At 38.2% G+C, this 26,281-nt stretch overlaps 1 pseudogene; it reads right to left on the bottom strand.

Annotated features, from left to right (window-relative positions):
* The window catches only part of LOC149207055 (COBRA-like protein 1), a 37,100-nt pseudogene extending 16,737 nt beyond the window's left edge, over positions 1-20,363 (bottom strand).
* Positions 20,364-26,281: the final 5,918 nt, after the last annotated feature.

Below are 26,281 nucleotides of genomic sequence, written 5' to 3' on the forward strand. Positions count from 1 at the left end.
ACTTTGTTACCATTCCGACGAGTGTGCCTGATGGTAACTGCTCTATGAATGAGTAGCCACTATTCAATCTGTTCCAGCCTTTCCGCCAATCTCCAACTGCTACCCACTTTATGTGCTGGAGTTCCCTGTAAGATCTGGTTGATCATGTTAATTAAGATCTAAGAGTCCCCTTCAATTATGAGTGGGAAGAATCTATTGTTCTAAGCCAGGATAATTCCTTGCCAAATTCCTTATAATTCGGCAGAGTTATTTGTATCCCAACCTATTGACCCGATGAATGTTTGGAGAACATTGCCCTTGTGATTTCTAAATATTCCCCCAAATCCTGCTTTACCTAGATTTCCCTTTGACACTCCATCAAAGTTGAGCAGTACCATGTGTGGTGGGGGTGGAGTCCATTTGTCGGGTGTACCTCCAGAGGGAGGGATTTTCCTTAGGTCTACCTGCTCATGGTTCCACTGAAGGTTCCAGTTCAGCCATATATTTTGTTCCTGTGGTGTGGATGGGAAATCATCATCAAGCCACGTTTGGAGCATCAAGGTTTCTCGTATGTTTTGAAATATATTGATACATAGAACTTCTATCGGAGAGGAATGGTCTTTGAAGATGTGGTTATTTCTCTCTTTCCATATTGTCCACATGAGGAAACCTGGTATTAGCTTCCATAAGGCGTTTAAAAATTTTCTTTTATAAGGGTGAGGTGCCCAAGAACGAATAGTGCTGGTTGAATTCTCCTTATTTCGTCCATCTCTTTGACATCTGAAGCTAACCTTCTCCCAAAGTCGGGTTGCTAACAGACATGAGTTTAGGAGATGTTCCTTAGTTTCTTCTGCCTCTTTACAATTTGGGCAGATGGAAGGTCCGTGAAAAATCCGTTTCCTTAGATTATACCAAGTAAGGATTCTATTTTGGCATAGCAACTAGAGAAAGGTGGAGATTTTTGGCCAATTCCAAAACTTTGTGCTAGAGGCTATCCTTGACAGTATGGTCCCTTAGTATTATATGATATGCTTCCCGAGAAGTGAAGGTACCTCTCATTTCATAACCCCATCTGATGATGTCTTTCTTATCTGATTGGTGAATTTTCCTGTTCGAGAGTTCCATATCCAGGCTATCTTTGATGGATTGTGTGGCTTGCTCAAGAATGAGGTTCAAGCATAACCATTTCCTAAAACCTTGGTTGTGAACTTCCTCCCAAAGTTGATTTACTTTGATCGTCGGTTGCTCTACCCAATCCTGAAGCTGGTGGGGCATGAGTAGGTCCTTTAATTTTGGTTTTTGCTGCTAGGATTCCTCCCAAAACCTCATATTATCTCCATTCCTGATTTCCCAAAAACTGTGTTGTTGGATTAGATTTTTATGTTGTTTGGCAGCATTCCAAATTAGAGAGCCTGTGCCAACTTCTTTGAGCCGAATTAAATCATCCACTGGTCTATTATGAGCTTACTTAGCTGTCGAGAGGATTTCCCAAGGAGTATATGGGTTCGAGAGCCATCTCCACCAGATGCATGCTCCCATGACCTCGTTGTTGTGCTGAGGATCCCGTAATCCAGTGCCTCCAGAGGATTTTGGATGACAAACTATTTTTTACTTTCTTTTTTGTTTCATATTCCCCCATAAAAAATCCCATTGAAGATTTTTGATTGCTTTAAGAACCCATTTGGGTGCTGCCAGGACCGTGAAGAGGTAGAGCAGCATAGATTATAGCACTGTCATGATTAGAACTAGGCAACTCACCATATTGAGAGCTCTGAAGGTCCATGAAGAGATACAGGCTTCCAGATTTTCTAGGAGAATTTTCCAGGATGAGTGCTTTAAGGCAGAGGCTGTCATTGGAGCTCCTAGGTATTTGGAGGGCAGAGATGCAATTGAGAAGCCCAGAATTCTGGCTATGGAGGCTTGAGTGATGGGATGTGTGTGAAAGAAGAAGACTTGAGATTTTGATTTGTTAATGCAGGCGCCAGAGGCATCCAAAAATTTAGATAAAATTGATTTCAGCTTACGGGCTTCCTGGACCGAAGGATGACCAAATAACATATTGTCATCCACAAATTGCTGGTGGGTGAAAGCAGGGGCATTCTCGAAAGAAAGGCCACGTAATTGCTGCTTTTCAAGGGCATCTTTGATGTAACGTCCAAGACCTTCCGCCATAATAACAATTAGAAAGGGTGAGAGAGGGTCCCCTTGTCGGATACCTCTGGATGGGTGGAAGGGGGTGGAGGGGGTCTCGTTGACAAGGATTGAGAAAAAGGTAGAAGTGATGAGACACATAATCCATCTTACCCGGGGGGGAGGGGGGGGTAAAGCCAAAGGCTAGCAGTGGTTTTTGAATATATTTCCAGCTTAAAGTATCGAAAGCTTTTGAGAGGTTGATTTTTAGGAGCATACCTGCCTTTTTGGTTTGCTTTAGGGAGTGAATGATTTCATGAGTGAGAATTATGCCATCGGTGATCTGCCTTCCTTCCACGTAACCTGATTTCTCCTGTGATATAAGAAGAGGAAGCAGGGGATTGAGGTGTGTGGCGATCAATTTGGAGACAATTTTATACAATACATTGCATAGTGCAATAGGTCGGAATTTGTCCGGAGTCTAGCTGTTCTCCTCCTTAGGGATGAGGGCGATGAAGGTGGCATTCAAGGATGGAAGCATCCATCTATTAACTCTAGACTCCTCGGCTACTTGCCAGACTTCCTCCTTGATTAGATCCCAGAAGTTGTGAAAGAAGTCCGAAGTGAAGTAGTCTAGTCTGGGTGCTTTCCCAACTTTGAGTTGTTGCATAACTGTCTCCACTTCCTGTAAAGAAATAGGCCTGAGGAGTATTTGATTGTGTTCCTCAATTACGATCTTAGGAATAATCTTGATGATCTTCTCTATAGCTAGCAGCTGATCAGTCTCCGTTTCCTGATGCACCCTTCGAAAGTGGGTGAGGAGTTCCTGTTCTATATCTTCATGCTTCTCTAGATGTTCCCCTTGTCGATTTTGGAGGAGTAATGTTGTTGTGCATTCTCCGTTGGATAGTGGTATGGTGGAAGAACTTTGTATTGCGTTCGCCCTCTTTAAGCCATCGGATCCTCGATTTTTGTCTACAAAGAATCTCTGCCTGTCTTGCTCTTTCTGAGATCTACGTTTGTAGTTGACGTTCCTGTTCAGCTATGGTTTCAGATCTGCCTTCAGCTATGATTCTCTGCTGTAATTTTTGCATTTCTTGTTCAAGAGTGTTTTGCGCCTGAAAGATATTGCCGAAGGTAAAGCGATTCCACTGTTTTGTTTTTTTCATGATATGTTTTAGCTTTTGTTGGAGCTTGTACATTTTTGCGCCTTCTGGTGGTGTGAAATTTCTCCATGTCTCTGTTATCAGGTTATGAAAATCAGGGTGATTCAACCAAAAGGCTTCAAAGCGAAAGGGCCTGCGAACATTGTCTCCCGATCTTTACCAGTGAAGCCTAATAGGCCAATGGTCCGAACCAGAGAGTGGCAATATAAAGGCCAAGAGATCCCCGCCAAGATGTATTGCGTTATCAGAGATCAGGAATCTGTCTAACCGAGATGTAATTTGGTGGGCATCTGCACGCTTGTTGTTCCAAGTATAAACGCCATTGCTGAATTCCATATCTATAAGCCTGTTGTTATGAATGTAGTTTTTGAAGTGCGTGCTTTCACAGTCCAGCTTGATCCATCCTCCTCTTTTTTCCTCCAATCTTGTAATCAAGTTGAAGTCCCCTCCTTTGATCCAAAGTGGGTGGGATCTTTTTGAGTTGATCTAAGTTAGGGTGTTCAGTGTGTCTACTTTGTTTGTTGCCTCCTAGGGGAAGTAGACATTAGTTAAGTGTCCATGAACATTTGTCCCTATTAAATGAAACTTGGCCTGAATAAAGTGCTTACTGGCATGTATGTTGGTAAGTGTTATAGCTCTATCATCCCAAACGATGGCTAGCCCTCCTGAGGCTCTCATCGCTTCCACCGCCACTTCTTTGCTTCTTGGCCACGCTTTGGCAAGAATCTGATCCAACATTGTGGAATTACACTTGGTCTCTTGCAAGAATAGAATTTGAGGCTTTTCCTATTGTAGCATGTTCTTTATTAATCGTCCCTTCCCTCGGCTATTGAGCCCTCTGATGTTCCATGAGACGAGCTTCATGATTCACGATTGGGAAGGGGATTATAGTATTTGGTGAGCTTGGAGTATCTTCCAGATTCCACCAGCTTCTCCTCTATGCGGATGGTTCTCTGAATATCGGTTTTCTATCCTCGTTTCTTGTTGTCTTTGAAGATATTTCTTCCATCCCACTAACTACCAGTTTGGATGCCTAATGATCTTTGCTTCTGTGCTCTTGAGAGAATTACTTCTAAGTTCTCTAGCTGTCGCTCGGGAATTTTGTCATATTCCTTTTTCTTACAAGCCTGTTCAAGTCCCAGTATATCTAGATCTCCGATGTCAAAGCTCTATGGTTCCTCTTCCATGTGCTGCACTGTTTCTTGCTCTGCCTCTGTATCATCTACAATCATGAGCTGCATCTGAGTGCTATCTACCTCCATACCTTGAGCAGTCCTTTTCTGCATGTTACTGGGAGAGGGCGTTTTGGTGTCCGCGGGTTGCTTAGAAGTGAGGGATTTCTTTGAGCTTGATGGAGCAGAATGGGCGGAAGTCTTAGGAATGGCTTCAGGTTGTTTCTGATTATCTAAAATATGAACCTTCGACTGGAGCAGGATTTCAAAGCTATTGCTTGTTGAAGGCAAGGAGGTGTTGGTGATAGGTTTTTTGACTGAGGTAGAGGGCTTTTTATGGGTCTTTTTGCGATTGGGAACTTTTGTGAACCCATCCAAGTCGGATTTGTCCATTGAAGGGGTGGTTGTGGATTTCATATTGGAGGGACAGTCTTGGAATAAATGGCCCAGGGCGTGGCATTTTCGACAGCGGAATGGTACATGCTCGTAATCTATTGTTTGTAACCATTCATAATCATCATGGTAGAGGCTTACCGCATCCAGGAGAGCTTTGCTGAGGTGCATGTATACACAGATCTGCGCATAGGAGGTGTATCGCTTCAGCTTTGTCTCCTCTACCACTTTGATGAATTCACCTAAACCATTCCCAATGTCTCACAAAGAGTCTTCGTCCCAATACTCCAGAGGGAGAGAATAAAGGTGCAACCACACTGGGGCCCAGCTCAGATCTTCTTTGTCCGGGTTAAAGCGCTTGATCCATCCTCTTAGGTATAGCCCTGCTGCGTTGAAGAAATATGGTCCTCCATCCAATACCCTATTTCGGTCCTCTAGACAGTTGAAAATGGCAGTAAAGAAGCCCTTAGGCCCTAACTGTAGTGTTATGTGCCCTTTTGGCTTCCATTTGGCTACGATCCAGCCGTGCAAAGCTTTCTCTATTGGCCAAAGGCCTATGAACTTTCCTATCAAAGCATGATCCCTCATAAACTGGATCTGAGTGTTGATGCGCTCACTTGGGAGCTCGATTTTGGGTCTGTCCACTGCTACCAGCTTGTAGGTGTTTGACATCACTCGTGGTTCTTCGTTTGTGTTGTTATTCGTTGGCGTATTTTCATTTTCTGTTGTTGTATCTTCTGGATGGTTCATCCTAACATTTTCAGTTTGTCGCAGGCCGTTTTCCGTATCAGCATGGGAAGGCATCATGTCCTCCCCTTGAGGGGGTTCCATTGTGCAATAGTTGTTCCTTATTGTGCTATAGCTGCCTTATGGCTGAAGGTTAATGGCAGAACGGCGCAGTCTGTGAAGGTCTACCAGTTGCAGAGCAGCGTCAAACCCTAAGTGCTCTGCTCTCCATTTTCATTCGAAGTGAAATATTGTATTAAACATAGGTTTGATCTAAAGTGGTCATTGTATTAAATATAAAGTTTTGTCTTAAAATATTTTTGTCTCAAAATGCTTTTGTCTTAAATATAAAGTTTTGTCTTAAAATAATTTTGTCTTAAATTGTTTTTGTCTTAAATATAAAGTTTTGTCTTTAAATTTTTGTCTCAAACTACTTTTCTCTTAAATATGAAGTTTTGTCTCAAATATTTGTCTTAAATTATTTTTGTCTTAAATATAAAGTTTTGTCTCAAACTACTTTTATCTTAAGATATTTTTGTCTTAAACTATTTTTTTCTTAAATATAAAATTTTGTGTTAAATATTTTTGTGTCAACCTATTTTTATCTTAAAATTTATATTTAAAACAAATTAATTAATATTAATTTTTAATGTAAAATAACTAAAATAAAAAATGATTTTTTAAGACAAAAAAAATTCTTTCCTCTGGGAAAAAAATCTCAAAAGTACCGTTGGTATAGTAGTGTCGAGGTGAATCCACAAAGATTAATGGAACCTGTTTTAGGTTTAACTGGAAGGTGACGACCATCGTTGGAACATGATCCAACAACAACGATTAGGTTTCCTCGGAGGAAATAGATTCAAGGTGACAAGGACATTAAAAAGAAAAAGACTAAGTTGACACGCGTATAATTTATTTTAAGATTAAGAGAAAGTATGGAGCAAATATTCCATCGTTTTCACTTGCAATTCCTAGTCGTGTCGAGATTTCGTGGTGCAAGAAGCCAACTGATTTTATTATAATTTGGATGATTCATTAAAAAACATATAATTATTACATTAACATTAAACGGTCAAACGTCATCCAGATGACACTACAAATTCCAAATTTTGCAGTGAGGGAGGTGAGAATTTGGTGGTAGCCTAGCTGGACACCGGCGAGATAGTAATATGGATTGCCTTTTCCTTTGCTCATCAGATACGAATGACTTCCCTGCTCAATCACCTTTGCTCATGAGATATGAATGACTTCCCTGCTCAATCACTTTTCCATCTTCAATCATAGCAATCGAATCTGCATTTTGAATGGTTGTCAGTCTGTGAGCTATCATAATACTCGTTCTTCCCACCATTCAGGGCCTCTCGAACGATCTTCTCCAATTGGCTGTCCAACGCACTGGTCGCCTCCTCCAACAGTAATATGCTCGGATTATTTATGATCGCCCTCGCTATAGCAATGCGTTGCTTTTGCCCTCCCAATAATTGCATTCCTTTGTCTCCACAATTTGTTTCATATCCCTTCTCCAAAGAGCTACACAAATCCAAGTTAAATCACTTCCATGTTCAGTCCGTCCTAATTTATTCCAGAAACAATGATTGAATATATATATTATTGCATAAAAATTATGTTTCAATTAAAAAATTGCAATATTTAACTGATGAAGTCATGGGCATTTGCAGCCTTTACAGCTTCGATCGTCTCCACCTCGCTTGCTTTCTCTTTTCCGTAGAGAATGTTGTCTCTAATGCTTCCTCCAAATAGCGTAGGCTCTTGACCTACCAGAACTATGTGATTCCTCAAACTCTTCAAATTGAACCTCCTAATGTCACTGCCATTGACTTTCACTGATCAAAAAAGTTTTATGATGCATGTGGTTCATTAGCAACAGCTAGTGTTAGCTAGTGTTTTATGTGTGAATTCCTACTTTGTCCAGTCATGAGAAAAATCGAAAGTTCGTTATTTTTCAGAGTCAGGGCCGCACCCCTACACGCCACAAGCTAACTTTGAAAGTATTCTCTTGCGGCAAAACTTGTTCCCCTCGGCATCCGTGCTTTGAATAAGAGCCAGGGCATCAAATCCGAAGACAGTCCGTTCGTGCCCAAGGTTTGGAAATATTTTTGAAGGTTTTTTTTAAAAGGCCCGTGTCCATACACGCAGAGCCGCAGATTTAAAAATTTTGGTGAATACTGAAAATAAGTCTAAAGATTTACAAAATTTGGAAACGAGAAGGTTTTTAAAGCAAATCCTTCCAAGGTGAAGACTTAGGGCAAGTGATATAATTTGGGAGATATTATATTTGAAAAGTTTATTTATTTATTTCAAAAGGATTCATTAAATGAATGGTTTAAAAGACTTTTTAATTGGAAAGTCCCGTCAAATATATTTGAGTGAGTCATTTACAATATTATTTTGAAAAGTCTTTAAATCGTATGAACAATAACGTTGGTTATATTGAAGGATTTGATAAAGGAGATTTTTTAAGATTTTTGAAGAATTAAGAAAGAAAAAGATTTTATTGAATAAAAATTTAGGGTTTTGTAAAATCAGTTTGTTTATAAAATTATTTAGTGTTTTTGTTAAGCATGACAGTTTTTGGGTGAAGATTGCGCTTTGGGGCGCGTATATTGAAAATCATATTTTTTTCGGTTTTTTACCAAGCATGACAATTTTTGGGTGTAGATTATGTCGGCCTGTATTGAAAATCATATTTTCTTTTGCAGGGGATATGGAAGACAACCTCATGCAAATAGGAAATAAACTATAAGACAGAGGGAAAACCGTAGTCATGGGTTGCAAAGTACAACTGAAGAAATAAAAAAGAAGAGGCAAAGATCATTACCATGGTTAGAGAGGTTCAGGTCCCAGTCCAGGAATTGAGAAGTCTAGCAGAAGACAAAGAAGAAATCAAGGGTGATTGGTGTAACTTTGATTTGCTACCACCTACTATGTTTATAGGTGAATATTTTGATCATTCTATTATCAAGATGCTAACTTTTCTTAGAGCTAAATAGTTAATTGAGTATAAATCTAATAACTCATATGATGCAATATGTGATGTTTTAGCATTAGATTTTATGAAACATGCATTGGATGAGAAGTGTTTGTGCAAGGTAGCAAAAGCTACAACTTCCAAGGAAGCATGGAAGTTCCTGGAAGCTGAGTTAGGCACAAAGTGCACTGACATGCAACAACAGGTTATGTCACAAGCAAAAAAGTCAATGGCAGATGTGAGAGTAGATGAGTCTCGAAAGAAAATAATTTTCAATATGCACCCCCATAAGGCACAATATTCACCAAAAAAACTGTCATGCTTGACAAAACACCAAAACTTGACAGACTTTACAAAGCTTTAAATTCTCTTGTCAATAAAAACTCTTTTTTTTTAAACCCTCTATTTTTTTTTTTATTATTCTCTAGACTCCTTTAAAACTTATGTGACTCCTTAACAAACTTTTAAGGGTCAAACCTTTTTTGTTTGAGTCAACTCCTTGAAAAACTTGCATGACTTTCTTTAAGAAAATTTTCGTGCCCTTTTAAAAATTGCTCTTCACTTGATTAACGCGGTCGTGATCGCTTGAAGCAAATTTTACTTCCCTTTTAAAAATTTCTCTTCACTTGGTTAACGCGGTCGTGATTGCTTGAGGCCTAAAACTTAGGGAACTCCACGAATTGTTTACCCTAACGGGATTCTCATGGTGAGGGCGTGCGACTAACACATTGCACAATGACAAACTCCAGCGTTAGTCCTCTGACGCCACGAAAAATTGGTTTGACCTACATGCCTTGAAAATGCTGAGAGCCCTTGTGCATCTTGTATGTAACTTACAAGGTGCGTTATAGTATTCACGCCAAGAAAAAATATATTTCTCTCCTTTCGTACGGATTGATACAGATTGTTGTTAATCTGTTTTTTGCTTTGTAATTTCGCTTTTATATCAATTTGTTGGAAAAGTAAAAGGGACAAAGTACAAATAATTCACACACAAAACATGAGTTGCTTCTCTTTTATTGATCACACAAAACATGATGACTAAAATGAACTCGGTGAAGAGTATTTATCTTTGTCCAACAAACTACTTGCCTAAAATATCTTGACATGCAATCACACACTAAAACTCATGTATAACTTAACTCGAATTGACTCAACACTCAACCATTCAATCACTCAGTTAATTGACTCTCTATATTTAGCGAACTCCACATGGGGGAGTAATTACAATATCTAACCGTGTATGCTCCTTTGCATTTACATATCGAATCTTCATGCATACCTGTCTCAATCACATGACCACTTTGAACCACCACAATCATGTCTGCGTTGCGGATGGTGGAGAGGCAATGAGCTACTACAATAGTTGTGCGTCCAACTGAAGCTTTGTCTAGAGCATTCTGAACGATTTTATCTGAATCTGCATTAGAGCACTTGTGGCCTCGTCTAGAAGAAGTAGACGAGGATCCTTGAGCATAACGCTTGCAATAGATATACGTTGTTTTTTCCCTCCCAACATCTAGACTCCGCGCTCACCCACCTGTATTGCCAAAATGAAGAAAGTAAACTCAAATTGACTGCACTTCGAAAATGAAGAATTGTTGGAAATTTCTGGTAATTTCAAACAAAATAAACAGAGAACAAAACAGAGACTGATGCTCTGTTTTCACCCAGGAAACTAAAAATGTTTTTGTTGAAGAACAGAGTTTTTTCACACACATAAAAACTATGTATTCATTAATAAAATTGTGGTTACAAGATTCTTCCTCTGTTAGAGGGATTACAACCAGAGACTGCTTCAGATGCAGTTCCAAAACAAAAAAAATTACTCTGTTTTTCCAAAAAAAAGTCAACACTGCTGTTTAATTTTTTTCATTCTCTGTTTCAGCTTAAAAAAAAAATTACACTGCTGTGTAAAAACCCCTTTTTACTTCTTGCTCTCACGCTGCTGCGTATTCTATTTTCATTGCATTACATTCAACCAACAAAAACTACATTTGCGCTCTGTTCTTTCCCTTTTTCACTTCGCACTGCTGTGCGTTTCATTACACACATACAATGAACAAAAAAAAAACATTACATATTAGATATCCCGTGAATAATAAAAAACAATAAAATTAAAGACCTTTCACCTACAATCTACGAACCTCAATAAATTTCATTAATTACATTACTGAAAAATTGTTCGTCAATGTACATCAACCGTTGACCTCCATCGAATGGCTTCAAACCTTGATTTTAATCGAACGGTTGTCGTAATTTCCTCGGAGGTAAAAAACGCACGAACTTTATATGCCGGGGAAGGGCGGTTTTGAAAAGGACTATCTAGACATGCGTCAATTGATGATTGTGATCGCTGCCCCCTCTAGAAATATCGGCGTTCAGCAAAAGCGATGCGGGGAGAATCCGTGGTGGTTTTGGCGTCGCTATACAGCAGTTGCACGGTAGTTGAAATTAATATTTCAACACTTCCATTTAATTTCAACTGCTGGGTTATCATTCATACCCAAGCATTTCCTCAAAAATTCAAAACTTTTCTTCCCCAATGGTTTGGTCAGAATGTCTGCAACCTACTCCTGAGTTTTGCAGTGTTGTAAGACAATTTCTCCATTGTTTACCAATTCCCTGATGTAATGAAACTTTGTGTCAATGTGTTTCGTTCTCTTATGAAACACAACATCCTTGGACAATGATATAGTTGAGCTATTGTCACAAAAAATCACAGTTCCTTTTACTTGCTCTTGGCATAAGCTCCTTAACATCCTTCTCATCCAAACTACTTGACATGTTGCTGCTGTAGCTGCCACATATTCTACTTCTACTGTAGACAATGCTACAATAGGTTGTTTTTTAGAAGCCCATGAAATAGCTCATGAACCCATGTGAAAAACATAATCGGATGTTCTTTTCCGATCATCTACACTTCCAGCCCAATCACTATCTGTGTATCCAATTAAATCTGAACATTCTGAAGTAGTATATAAAATACCAAACCTTTTAGTACCTTTAACATACCTCAGAATCCTTTTTGCTGCCTGCCAATGTGCTTCTTTTGGCCTCTCCATGAATCTGGAAATTAAACTAACAGCATACATTATATCCAGCCTAGTTGCAGTCAAATACATGAGGCTGCCAACTATGCTCTTGTACAAACTAGGATCAAAATCCTTGTTGTTGTCCTCTTTGTTGAGTTTTAATCCCATCACTGTGGGAGTGATTGCTGCCTTGCTCTCCTGCATATGGAATCTTTCCAACACTTCATTAACATATTTTGCTTGTGAGATAAAAATCCTGTTTCCATTTTGTTCTACTTCTATTCCTAAGAAGTATCTCAGCAAACCCATGTCAGTCATTTCAAATTCTTCTTTCATGACTATTTTGAAATTTTCAATAAGATAAACATCATTGCCTATGAAAATAACATCATCAACATATAACACAACAATTAGTAATTTACCATCCTTTTCTCTGATGTAGAGAGTGGGTTCTCCCTCACATTTTTCAAATCCATTTTCCAGTAGATAGGAATCTATACTACTATACCATGCTCTTGGTGCTTGCTTCAGCCCATAAAGAGCTTTCTTCAATCTGCACACTTTGTTTTCTTGCCCTTTCTTTTCATATCCTAAAGGTTGTTCAATGTAAACTTCTTCCATTAACACTCCATTTAGGAATGCTGACTTCACGTCCATTTGGTAAACTTTCCACTTGTTTTGTGCTACTATGGATAGCACTGCTCTCACTGTTTCCATTCTAGCAACCGGTGCAAAAGTTTCCTCATAGTCTCTCCCATACTGCTGCTTATATCCTTTGACAACTAGTCTTGCCTTGTGTCTTTCTATTTTACCTTTAGCATTACTCTTGGTCTTCTAAACCCATTTAACTCCAATGACTTCCTTTCCTTTTGGTAGTTCAACTAAATCCCATGTCTTGATTCTTTCTATGGCATTGATCTCCTCATCCATGGCTTCTATCAATTTCTTATCCTTAATTGCTTTTTTGAAATGAATAGGGTCATCAACATGACAATATAATGCAAACAAAGAATTCATACCTTCATTTTTTGCCTCTTGTTCATAAATGTCACTTAAATTTCTGAACTTATTACCTCTTTCATTTGGTGTGCAAGTGCTTGAAGAAGCACTTGAATTTCCTCCTTGTGGTGTGCTTGGAGAAGCACTTTCATTTCTCCTCAAGGGTGTTGTTTGTTGTCCTTGTGTTGGTGCTACTGTTTGGGGATGTATTTCAGCCATCTCCTCATCATATTCATCATGTGACAAAGAACTCTTAACATTCACTGTTTTCTCTATGCTTCCATCCCAATCTTCCTCCTCAATGAACTGAACATCTCTACTCACAATGAGCTTCTTGGTGGATGGGTTATACAACCTGTAAGCTTTGAATTCCTCACTGTATCCAATGAAAATACATTTCTCCCCTTTGTTGTCCAACTTCTTCATTAGCTGATCTGGAATGTGTGCATAAGCCACACATCCAAAAACTTTCATGTGGCTGACTCATTGCTTTGTCCCACTCCATGCTTCTTCTGGCACTCTATTCATGAATGCTTTTGTAGGGCATCTATTCAAAATGTACACTGCACAAAACCATAGAAATTCTTTGGAGATATACTCACCTCCTCTATCAGTTCTCAAAACTTTGATATGTGGCCCGCTTTGGTTTTCTACAAGTGCCTTGAAATTGCAAAATCTTTCAAACACTTCACTTTTGTTCTTGAGGAAGTAAACCCAAGTTTTTCTAGTAAAATCATCAATGAATGTTAGTATATAGTGGTTGCCTGCAAGTGATGGAGTTTGCATCGGTCCACATAAATCTGAGTGAACAATTTCTAAGGGTGATTTTTCCCTTATGCTTTTCCCTGATGGAAAACTTTCTCTGTGTTGTTTCCCTAAGATGCAACCTTCAAAAAGGCTATCTGGTTTCTCTATCAGTGGTAATCCTCTTACCATTCATTTTCTACTCAACAAATTAAGATCTCCAAAGTTGAGATGTCCAAATCTCAAGTGCCACAACCAATTTTCATCCTTTGGTTCGCTTTGGAAAGCCTCTTGAGTCACTACTGCAATTACTTCTTTATTTTTTAAATCTGCCTTGATTCTGAGAGAGAACATCATGTTCCTTGTCATCTTCACTTCAGCAATACATTGTTTGCTGGGTGCTCTATCCATGATGGTGCATACATCATTCACAAAGAAAACATTGTAACCCTTTTGAACAAGCTGTCCAATACTTAAGAGGTTACATTTCATTCCAGGAACATAATAAACATCTGCTATGGTTTTCTTTTCACCTTTATTTGTTAAGACTTTTACGTCTCCTTTTCCCATAATAGAAACTTTATTATTAGTCCCTAGTGTGACTTGTGACTTCACACTCTGATCTAACATAGAAAACAGGGCTATGTTTCCTGTCATATGGTTACTGCAACCAGAGTCTAGGAACCATATATCTTCACTCTTTTCTTCAGCCATATACAAGCTAAAAACAAATTATTTTGGCTGATATTTTCTCTAGTGAAATTTGCACCAGTTCTGTTATTCATGTCATGCTGCTTCTTCCTACATTCATTTGCATAATGCCCATATTTTTATAGTAGTAACATTGGACATTGGATTTTTCATACCTTTTTCCTTGAGCATGATGTTGTCCACTTTGTTGGCTACTGCCTTGGCCTTGGTTCTGATTTGGATTGCTGCCTCTTCCTTGAGAATTTATTGGACTATTTCTTCCACCTCTGTTTTGGCTTCTCCCTCTTCCTCTTTTGTTTCCTCTGCCTTGACCTCTTCCTCTTCCAAAGGACATCTGGGTCTTGAAGGCATGCTCTAGAGATGAGTTTTCATTTCTACTCAATCTCTACTCATGTGTTATCAGTGATGCATGTAGTTCATCAACTGTGAAGTTTGTGAGATCCTTTGTCTCTTCTATGGTGGTGACAATCACATTGAACTTTGAGGGTTGGACCCTCAACAGTTTCTCCACAATCCTCCTTTCTTCAAGAATCTCTCCATGAGACCTTATCTGTGTGACCAGACCAATCACATGTCTGAAGAATGAGTCAATATTATTTGACTCCTTCATGCATAAATTCTCAAAATCTCTCCTAAGCAATTGTAGTTTTGCTGTCTTCACTTTCTCCATGCCTTGATAGGTTGCCTTGAGAGTTTTCCATGCTTCTTTGGATGTCTTGGCTGCTGTTATCCTTGGAAACACACTCTCATGCACTGCTTGATACAAAAAGCAGAGGGCTTTTGAGTCCTTCTTCTTATAGCTCTTCAACAGATCTTTCTCTACCTGAGTTAACCTATTAAATTCATTTTCATCTGCTGGTTCTTCAAAACCATCCTCAACAAATTCCCATAAGTCTTGTGAGGCAAGCAAAGCTTTCATGGTTATTGCCCAATAGTCATAGCTTTTCCCATTAACCTATGGGAGCTGAGTATTAAAGATACCCATGCTAGTGTTGGCTCCAGCCATTCTTGCACTCTTAACTATATTTCAAATACTTAACTGTGTATTAAAATAACTGACTGTCTTCTGCATTAACACAAAAAATTAACTTGAGAAATACCTTGGATTCTTTGACTAAGTCTTCACTTTGCGGGAGAAGCTGCTGCAGCAAGAAATCCTTCCTTCAGCTTCTTTGATGCCTGAACAAGCTCTGATACCACTGTTGGAAATTTCTGGTAATTTCAAACAAAATAAACAGAGAACATAATAGAGATTGATGCTCTGTTTTCACCCAGGAAACTAAAAATGTTTTTGCTGAAGAACAGAGTTTTTTCACACACATAAAAACTATGTATTCATTAATAAAACTGTGGACACTGCTTCAGATGCAGTTCCAAAACAAAACAAAAAAATACTCTGTCTTTCCAAAAAAAAGTCAACACTGCTGTGAAATTTTTTTCATTCTCTGTTCGAGCTTAAAAAAAATTTACACTGCTGTATAAAAACCCCTTTTTACTTCTTGCTCTCACGCCGCTGCGTATTCTATTTTCATTGCATTACATTCAACCAACAAAAATTACATTCTCACTCTGTTCTTTCCCTTTTTCACTTCGCACTGTTGTGCATTTCATTACACACATACAATGAACAAAATAAACATTACATATTACATATCCCATGAATAATAAAAAACAACAAAATTAAAGACCTTTTACCTACAATCTACGAACCTCAGTAAATTTCATTAATTACATTACTGAAAAACTATTCGTCAATGTACATCAACCATTGACCTCCATCGAACGGCTTCAAACCTTGATTTTAATCGAACGGTTGTCGCAATTTCCCAAAAGGTCAAAAACGCACGAACTTTATGTGCCGGGGAAGGGTGGTTTTGAAAAGGACTGTCCAGACACGTGTCAATTGATGATTGTGATCACTACCCCCTCCAGAAATATCGGCGTTCAGAAAAAGCGGTGCGGGGAGAATCCATGGTGGTTTTGGCGTCGCTGTATAGTGGTTGCACGGTAGTTGAAATTAATATTTCAACAAAAATGAGAGTAAAAACCTAAATATTACCTATGTGTCATAACCATCTGGTAGTTGACTAATGAAATCGTAAGCGTTTGAAAATATGGCGGTAGCAATAACCTGATCCAAGTTGGCTCCCTCTTTTCCGAACAAGATGTTCTCTTTGATCGATGTAGCGAAGAGTGCAGGTTCTTGACTTACTAGTCCAATTTGGGAACGCAATCATTTCAAATGTAGCGTTTTAGTTTTCACTCCATCCAGCAAAATCTCCAGCCAGGGGATCGTAGAACCTCTCTATTAATGCCACAGCCGTAGACTTGCTGGACCCGCTTCTCCCCACCAACGCAACAGTCTTGTTTGCGGGAATGTTCAGACAGAAATTGCAAATATCTTGGATTCTAGTCGAGATAGATATGTAAACTCAACATTTCTAGATTCAACTTTACCGCTGACCTCTTCCAATATTTCTCCTTTTGCATCTTCCCAATCAATGATCGATTCTATGTCAACCATCTCCAAAGCTCTGTAAACACAGTCCCTAGACCTCTGTAAACACAACAATCCTTTCAGAGATTTTTCTTGAACTGCAAAAATGTGGTAAATTTCCCTTTGTAAGATCAATTATAGAAGTACATGAGAAAGAGAGATGAATAGAGTGAGAACGCTTACAATGTAATAAATTTGTAAAGAATTATGTTGGGAAGACCTTTCATTATTCGAACCCTAAATCAATGATTGTTCAGGTCACATCTTAATTAAAAAAAGTCCGAGAAGATCATATTTGGGAGATGGAGAAGATCAAATTTGGGAGATGGAGCTTTTAATTGGCAATTAAAAAATAAATTCAAATTGAGTTATAAATAAATTTTTATTTTTTAGTGAACTAATTTAGAATATGGGAAATGGAGCTTTTAATTGGCAATTAAAAAATGAATTTAAATAGAGTTATGAATAGACTTGTAATGAGGAATTTGGTTTTTATTTTTATTTTTTAGTGAACTAATTTAGAATATGGGAGATGGAGTCCTTAATGGGCAATTGAAAAAATGAATTCAAATTGAGATATAAATAAACTTGTAATGAGGAAGTTGGTTTTTATTTTTATTTTTTAGTGAACTAATTTAGAATATGGGAGAGGGAGCTGAGGAAATTGGTTTTTATTTTTAATTTTTAGTCAGCTAATTTAGAAAATGGGAGATGGAGTCCTTAATTGAAAATTAAAAAATAATTCAAATTGAATTATGAATAACTTGTAATGAGGAAGTTGGTTTTTATTTTTATTTTTTTAGTGAATTAATTTAGAAGATGGGAGGTGGAGCTCTTAATTGACAATGAAAAAATGAATACTAATTGAGTTATGAATAAACTAGTAATGAAAAAGTTGGTTTTTATTTTTATTTTTATTTTTTATGGAACTAATTTAGATTATGAAAGATGTAGCTCTTAATTGGCAACTAGAAAATGAACTTAAATTAAGTTATGAAATAACAAGTTTATTGATTTTTATTTTTATTTTTTAATGAACTAATTTAATTTTGAAATTAATTAACTGAAAAACAATTATTATTAATTGATTCATTATTAATATTTTTAAAAAATCACAATATCTGAAATTATCTCATAATGTGTAAAAAGAAAACTTTACCTCTTAAAATATATCTCAATCTTAACCCTTAACTTATTTTCTCTCAACTTATTTCCTTCCATCCAAAACAACCCCTCGGGAAACCACAAAAATTAGAGTATCATGCCTTGCAACTTCTGAATATCTGTCGCTATTTGAGCGAATATAAAATACTAAATCGGCGTCAGTGAACAGTGAACATAGCATATCAATCCATCCAAACGTTTCATAATGTAAATCAGATGTTTGTTTTCATAAATTTAATTGTTGTTTGGTTATTTATGTTAATCTTAATAATTCTTCATTAACAAGAGTTACCTAATAAATTTATAACTCTGTTGAGGAGAGGGGACGAAATTTAATTTTTTGTTTGGTGATATAATTTTGAAAAGAAATATTTTTTTTAATTATTTAAAATCTATTTTTAAATATAAATAATATTTTTTTGAAAATTGAGATATCTCATTTTAACCAATTTTAATTATATTTTATTAGATTTATTAAAAAATATATTTAATAAAAAATTGATTTTTTAATATATTTAATAATAAAAAATGTGATTTATATGGTAAACAAATGTTTTTTGAATTAATGACATCATTAGGATTTGATCAAATTCTAATGATGTGATTAATCCGAAAGACATTTGTTTATGTTTTTAGTTTTTATTATATTTTAAGTTCAAAATTTAAAGAGCAGTTAAAGATGGGAGCCAGCCAACTACAGAAAACCTATGCCAAGGAGCATTGGAGCTCAATAAAAATGTAATCCCTCTAATTTTATTTTTTTTAAGTACAAAATTTTGAAAAGTATTTTTATCTCCATATATGTATTTATATGTATATGGATGTAAATACCGCCATGAGCTAAGTTATAAAGCTCCAATAAGTGGTATGGGTGTCATATTATTATTGAGACTTCTTCACTAACCCAAAGTAGCTCTTCATCTGGTCCGTCAACTTCTTTTCCTGTAACTTGCCCACAAAAGCATCATCTGGGTTCATGCCTTGATAAGGGAGCGTGGTGATCCACCTGATCAACATCTCATCAATGAGGATGGGTGTCCCCAGCCATAAATACCCATCGTGCACTAATGCCAGCAATTGGCGCACACAAATCATGTTGATATTACTTCACCCAAAGTGAGGCAAATACATCATGTTTAAAAGACCCACGCACTGGATTCTAGTTGCCCACTTTATTGGCTCTACCCTTGTGACTCCCGCCTCTTCATAATATACAGATTTCAAATAATTATTGGGCCGAAACTGAGGGTAATTTGCGAAATCATTCAGATCTGAGTCCTCCATCTTCAAATATGGGACCCAATCCAACAACTGCTCCTCCATGGGTACATGCTCTGGTAATACTGGAGTGACTACCTGATATTTTAATGCATCCGGGTCCTTAGAGACCTTGGATGTTGGCTTCCATGGTGGCATGTAAGGAGGTAGTCTAGAGATACGTTAAACTTCTTCTGTAGGGATATCCTCCAACCCCTCAACCAATTCTTCTTCTTCCAAATCCTTAGGTTCCATAGGCTACTTATTTTTGTCCATCTTCCCCTTCTGACTTCGCTCCATAGGTATCTTTCTAGGGGACTAACACACTAGTGGAGGTTGGGGCTTCTTCTACGTTTTCTCTCTTGTCGTGGAGGCAATAGGTTTTGGCCTTGGTGACTTGGTTACTGTAGCAGGGACTAGTGGTGTTGCAGTCATCTTGGCCAAGCTTTCCCAGAAGAGTTTCTTTTACCACTCAGACAAATCTCCCTCAAACCCAAGCCCCTTCAATGAAAATTCCCACTCTACCTCTTGCTAATCTCGTCCATACATACAACAACCTTCTATGCTCAAACTTAGGTGCAAAATCTCAAGACAATCTCTCTGGAAGAAAAGTGTTTGAATGTGGAGCGGGATGTTGTATTTATAACCCTTTTTGAATTCAAATCCATCGATTCCCTCCAGATCTCCCTCATTAATTCTCTTTTGGTGGCAGATTTCCAAAGATATGCTCCTTAAATGCTTCTCCCCCGCTCCTTTTAAGAGAAAAATAGCCATCCAATCATCTACAGTGATTCCAATGGTCACTTTTTTGCTAGGATGCACGGGACCCACCTTTTTAGCACAACTCCTTCATTGCAGCTCCCATCTGCGCCTTTCTCCTAACCATCGTGCAACCCAATCTCTTTGCCAAATTTTTCACCTGGTAGAGTAGTTTATAGTCCTGCACTTCCTTCCAACTTCCTAAAGTACTAAGACTATCCTGCATCCATGTAGTCATCGCGCAGGGGCAGGATTGCCCTTGTACAACTTTAACTGGCTTCCATTGATTCTTCCTGGAAATAGCTCCCCATTGAGCTTCATGAGTTGAACTGCACCTCCATCCATAATCTCCTTGATGATGTATGGTCCCATCCAATGCATCTAAAACTTTCCTAGGAACTTAGTAAACTTTCTATCATACATCAACACTAAATCTCCATTTTTAAAGGTGCATTGCTTAATGTGGCAATCATGCCATGCTTTTTCTCTAGCCTTCTGCACCTACTGATGAAAACTTACCAAGAATCGATATTCTTCTAACTCAAGTATCTGCGTGAGGCGTTCTTCCATTATATCCCAATCTTCCATCTCCGTGACTGTAGAAATCCTCAAATTTGGCACTACGTACTCCATTGGCATCATCGCTTCTTGTCCATAAACTAGTCGAAATGGTGTCTGTCCAGTCAACTTCTTACATGTAGTTCTATATGCCCAAAGAACAACTGGTATGCGCACATCCCAATCATTCCTATTCACATTACAGATCTTTGTCAAATCATTCTCCAGGATCTTATTGAAAGCTTCAACTATTCCATTTCCTTTAGGATGGTATGGTGTGATTTTCTGATGATACATTTGGAATTATTCTAGAAAAACATCAATCGTTTCATTTAGGAAATGTGAACCCTTGTCGCTCATCAAAATCTCAGGACAACCAAACCTAGACAAAAAGTACTCAAATATAAACTTCGTAGCTGTAGTTGTGCTGCAATCCTTCACGGGATGCACCTTGATCCACCTGGTCAAGTATTTTGTCATCTTGATGATATAACACGCTCCTCTCTTCCTTCCTGGTGGCAGAATAGGTCCCACAAAATCTATTTCCCATTTTTTGAATTCCTATAATGAGACTTACGGGTTCAGAGGCAAGTCATCCCTTCGCGATGGCTTCATATTCCTTTGACAAACATCGCATGCCCTACAATACTCCTTTGAATCTTTGTGCACAGTTGGCCACCACAACCCAACTCATAGGATCTTCTACACAGTCGCTCTTCCAACATAATGGCCTCCAGCAACTCCTGCATGCTATTCGGCGAGGATACTTTGTCTTTCATAATTTGGTACATACCTGCTTCGAACTTCATCCGTCCCCATTTTGTACAAGTTCCCTGCAATTACGGAGAAATACGCAGCCCTTACCACCAATTCCTTCTTCTGCTACGTCGTATATCCTTCAGGAGTTACACCTGTAGACAAGAATTGAATTATATCCACAAAATGTTCATCTACAACATGCACAGTAAAGAGATGTGCGTCAGAAAATCCTTCATCATGACTTGTAGGTTATTCACCATTCTCAATCCATGAAAGGTGATCGGGTACAACATTTAATCTTCTTGGCTTCACAATTACTTTGAAGTCATACTCCTCAAATATCAATAACCACCTAGAAATTCCCCCCCCCCCCCAACACAGGCTTGTTGATGAGGTACTTCAAAGTTGAATGGTCTGTATACATTTTGAAGTGCACACCCAATAGATAATTCCTGAACTTCTGGAGTGTATATACCATCACCAACCCTTCACGCTCCATGGTTCAATAATTCTTCTCTACCTTAGACAGTTTTATGCTCGCAAATGCAATCAGATGGTCGATATCTCCTGTGCCTAGTTGGGTTAAAACTTCTCCTAATGCTACACAAGACGCATCCACATGTACATGAAATTCTTTCTTCCAATCGAGGAACACTAGAATATGTGTTGTAACCATCTTTTCCTTTAAACATATAATCTTTTATGGAAATCATCATCCCAACAAAATGTCACATCTTTCTTCAATAATTTCTCCATGGGTGCAATGATTTGTGTGTATGCCTTAATGAACTTTCTATAGTATCCTGTATGGCCCAATGTTTCTTACAAATTTTTTACATTTCTCGGGGGATTCAAATTAATAATCACCACAATTTTAGCACTGTCCACCATCGACCCTTGCTTACAAACAATGTGGCCCAAAAGTATCCCATATGGTACACAAAATATACACTTCTTTAGATTTATGGAGATCTGATACTTCCTACAAGTATCCAGCATTAGGAAAAGACTTGAAACATGCTTTTTAACTAACCCGGACATTGTCCAATCATCAAAGTAGACCTCCAAAAACTTGTGAATAAATTCCTTAAATGCTATGACTACCACCCTAGAAAAGATCACAGGGGAATTCTTAAGTCCAAAGGGCATAACTGTATACTGAAAAGAGCCCCATTATGTGGCAAAGGTAGTCTTACTTCGATCTTCTAGTATGATCTTGATCTGGTGATATCCTGAGAATCCATTTGTAAAAGAGTATGCTTCTTGACCACCAATGTTCTCCAAGACTTCATCTGTGAACGACATAGGGAATGGATCATGTACACAAGCATTATTCAACTTCCATAGATCTACAAAGATTCTAATTTCTCCCTTTGTCTTCTTCTCTTGAACTACCATAGGACTAACTGAGTCTGATTCTTCTACAAGCTCAATAATCCCTACTGCGATCATCTTATTGAGTTCTTTGTGCACATTTTATTTGTATTTAGGATTCAATCGGTATGGGCATTGCTTTACCAGCTTCGCATCTAGCTTCAGATTGATATTCATAACACCCAAATCACCTATTATCCCCTTTAGATCAGAGAAATATGTTGGAAACAAGTCTTGATATTCATGTAACAACTCCGAGACCTTGTCAGCTATGTCCTCATCCCAGTAATCTCATATATTCGTGAACTTCAGTTGTGCTTCCAACCCAATGTTCACTTGCTTGGTCTTCAAAGGTTTTGAAATATTAGGAACCTCTACCTTAGGCCCAGCGACTTCACATTGTCCCTCTGACTCAGGGATACTGATATTCCTAAGATCTTCCTTTACCTTGTTTTGTGGTAACATTGTAGCATTCCAGAGCATGGTACAGCTACGTACTCTAGTCAGGTTGTACCCACGTGATAGGCTCTATAGGTGTTCTAAATATCGCAGACTTGATTTCTTGTAATGCTTGATCAATACATTTGAATCCATCCTCAAAACTTAATGTTAGAAAAAATATCTCCTATATAAAATCCGACTCCACAGTTCCATGTCACAACTCTGTTTCTAAGTACCAATTCATCATAATAGTATCCAAGGTGTTGCAGAATATATGTACCCATTTAGGTTGTGGTTCCTCTCTCCATGCTTTCACCCAACGAACCAGATGCTTGTGCAGATCATCCTTCCCTGTATATGTTTCATTAATGCGGTATTTGCATAGCAAAATCACAACTTCATCATCCTACGGTACTGTTTCCGAGAACACTAGTGTCTAATCAGATCTGCTAGTCCCACTAAGATGGGTAGCTACCTTAGAAACAAAGAATTCAAAGTAACTTGTGTTTTCCTTTATGAGAGATAGATTAGAGAGAAGCAAAGAGCACCAACCTTAGTCTTTCGCTTGCCTCCTTGCTTGTTTCCTCTCTCCCTTGATAGAGCTTTCGCCACTCCTTTCTCACTTGTCCCGCTGCAAAGAACACCTGTAGATTCAAAGCAGCAAAATACCATCAAAGCATAGAGATCTATAACCATAAACAATGTAGAATCAGATGTACATTAACCATACAAATGCATACACAAATACAAGATTAGAAATATACTAGTATATGGAGGAAAACTCAAATAGCTTTATTGATAGAAGTAGTAGAAGAGAGGATTACAACCCGGCTATTTGATCTACCGCCATCCTCCCAGCATGAAAGCCCTCTTCACCTCATGAAAAGCTAGATCACCCAACAATACAATGTCTCACAGAGAAACCAACAGCACTTCCTTACAAAATACAAAATTCCAACCTTTGGATCTCTAGGATGAGGGATCCATATATAGATATTTGTAGGGGGGTGAGTCAGCTTCTGGGGTTTTGATTAGTGTCATTTCACTGATAGTTCTTGGTTCCACTTGGGGATTTCATGATCTCTTACTCATCATTGGGCGAATTCAGAGAGGCAAGTGTCATATGAGTAGATTTTAGAAGATTCTCTGAGTTTCCACCTAGTAAACTACCTCTGCCATTTGTCTGCTCTCGCTCATCGCACCCTACAGAAGGGCTTTTCAATATGCATCGCACCACTTGTGTGTAACAGGTGAGATGCATCACACCCTTAGCACTGAGCAGTCTATATGGTCTAGTTTTTACCAGTTCTGAGTAGTTTTTCAGGGAGAACTTCTCGAAAATGATGTAATTAGTTGACCTTGATCCTTTAAGGTTTGACACAACACTTTTAGGGGTTTGAGAGCCCTTGGTTTATCGACATATCTGATTGGGTTTGTAGTGCCCAAATATGTCTATAACAGTTGCCCCCTAAAGCATGAGGTCGTAAATCTTCTGATGTCGGGTGAAATTATTTATCATGAGGATCCGAGGTTTTTCGAATTGGAAGGTGCCCTGTATAAAATACAATAAAATACACTATCTTTCTATTATTTTCATGATCTAGCTAAGGCGGGCATTCCCATACTCAGCTTTATAAATTCATTTTCATGTACATAGGACAGACAACTGTCTATGTGGCAGACTGATGATTCTCGTAGAGCCATCATCCCTTTGCTTGGATGATCATTTGTGCAGCTATGGAGTACATTTGATGTCTTTATTTTTCTTGAATATATCACAGCCTGGATGGATGAAACTAGATCTGGGGTCTTCAAACTCGTTCAATCTTTGCTTAACGTACAAGTCTATCCATGTGAAAAGATGTCCTGAAGTCGAACATGGAAAGACATCGCCTGATTACCGGCCAATGATGTAAGCTGTTAACAAGCGCGAGAGGAATCACTGATAATGATAATGACCCTCAAGGTACTATAGTACAATTCACGTGGTGTGAATATAGGACTTGACGTCGAACACCACGCAAAATCTTTTAGTCGAAGGCCATTGATGTAAACCTGTCGCCGGAAGTGAGAAATTTTCCATTGAGGCATGAAAGCTTCAAAGTACTGAAAGGGTTGTTCCTAAGTCAACTTCTTGGATAATGAGCTGATGTCGACAAGAAGTGACCCATCGTAGGAGGGCCTTAATGAATCCCACATCTACGACACAAAACAGAGCAAATGATTTTGTGGAGGTGAAAATGATCTGATGATACATCGTTCAGGGTGATGGTCATGAAAAATGGAGCATGAAGGTATTGCAGCGAATGAGGCGTTAGCTGGGTTGGTGAATTCTCTTAGCGACTTCTCTTGAACATATCGGAGACACTGAAATGGATTGGTAGTGTTAACCGCAAAAATGGATGGTACGGAGGACCAATGGTGATATGACCAATGAACAGAATAACCCAACCCGACTCAGTCATGGTGACAGAGTGAAAGTGTCATGTTCAAGAGCGACCTGCTACCAATGAAGTTCTTCAAGTTTTCTTCCCTTTTTCCCCAGTCATTGCTAACCAGTACCTCTTTATTTTTATCAAGCTTGAGGAGGATAACATATGCTTGTTCTATAATTTTCCCTTTAGGCAAACCCGTCGCTATGTTTCAGCGAGCCTAGTGACAGTGAAACTCGCTCTTGTCCGTATGGACAAGTTTGTCGCTATTGTTTTAACAAGTTTAACAACAAATATAACTCAGTCCTTTTCAGTTTTAGAGAGTCTGAAAAGAGACAGAAAGGAAACTCCAGTAGTCCTTTTTTTTAGTATAATCCCTTAAGTCCGAAAAAGTATAAAATAATATGAAAGGGATGGCTTTTCTGATCACTTTAGCGAGCCGAAAAGACAAGCGCTCGATCTTTTTGTGTAATGATCCCTCGGGTCCAAAAAGATTAAAATATAGAGGAGGGATGGCACTTCCAATCACTTTAACGAGCTAGAGAGGCCAATTTCTTGGCAATATTTTCATATTTTATGAGTATAAAAAGAGCTTAAAAGAGACTCGTTTTTTAGGAACGAGTGATGTTTTTGGGTAGCAACTAGTTCCAGGTAAGTTTGGAACTTCTCAATCATAGTAGTGTAAAGACAGTGGCTAATAGAATCACTCATCGCAGATGTTCCTCAAAATGGTAAACAATCAAGTGGAGGCGTATGATCGGCTAAAAGAGTGGAGGTTATGGTAAGAACACGACTAAGGCTCAAAAAGCTGATAGCGATGCGATGACAAAGGTTATTTACGAAGGATGGATTCATTTTTTAATGAGCTTGAATCTTTTGGAAACTATGCTGAGAGCTAGGTTTATTTTTTAACAAGCTTGAACTTTATGGAAACATTGTGCCAGTCGTCTATTAAGGATGTCTCCCATTAGTAGGTTCATTTTTTAGGGAGCTTTC

Source organism: Pinus tabuliformis, chromosome 1_2, assembly GCF_031772625.1.
Source record: "Pinus tabuliformis cultivar Carrire ecotype Pingquan chromosome 1_2, CPIR1, whole genome shotgun sequence".
NCBI lineage: Eukaryota > Viridiplantae > Streptophyta > Pinopsida > Pinales > Pinaceae > Pinus > Pinus tabuliformis.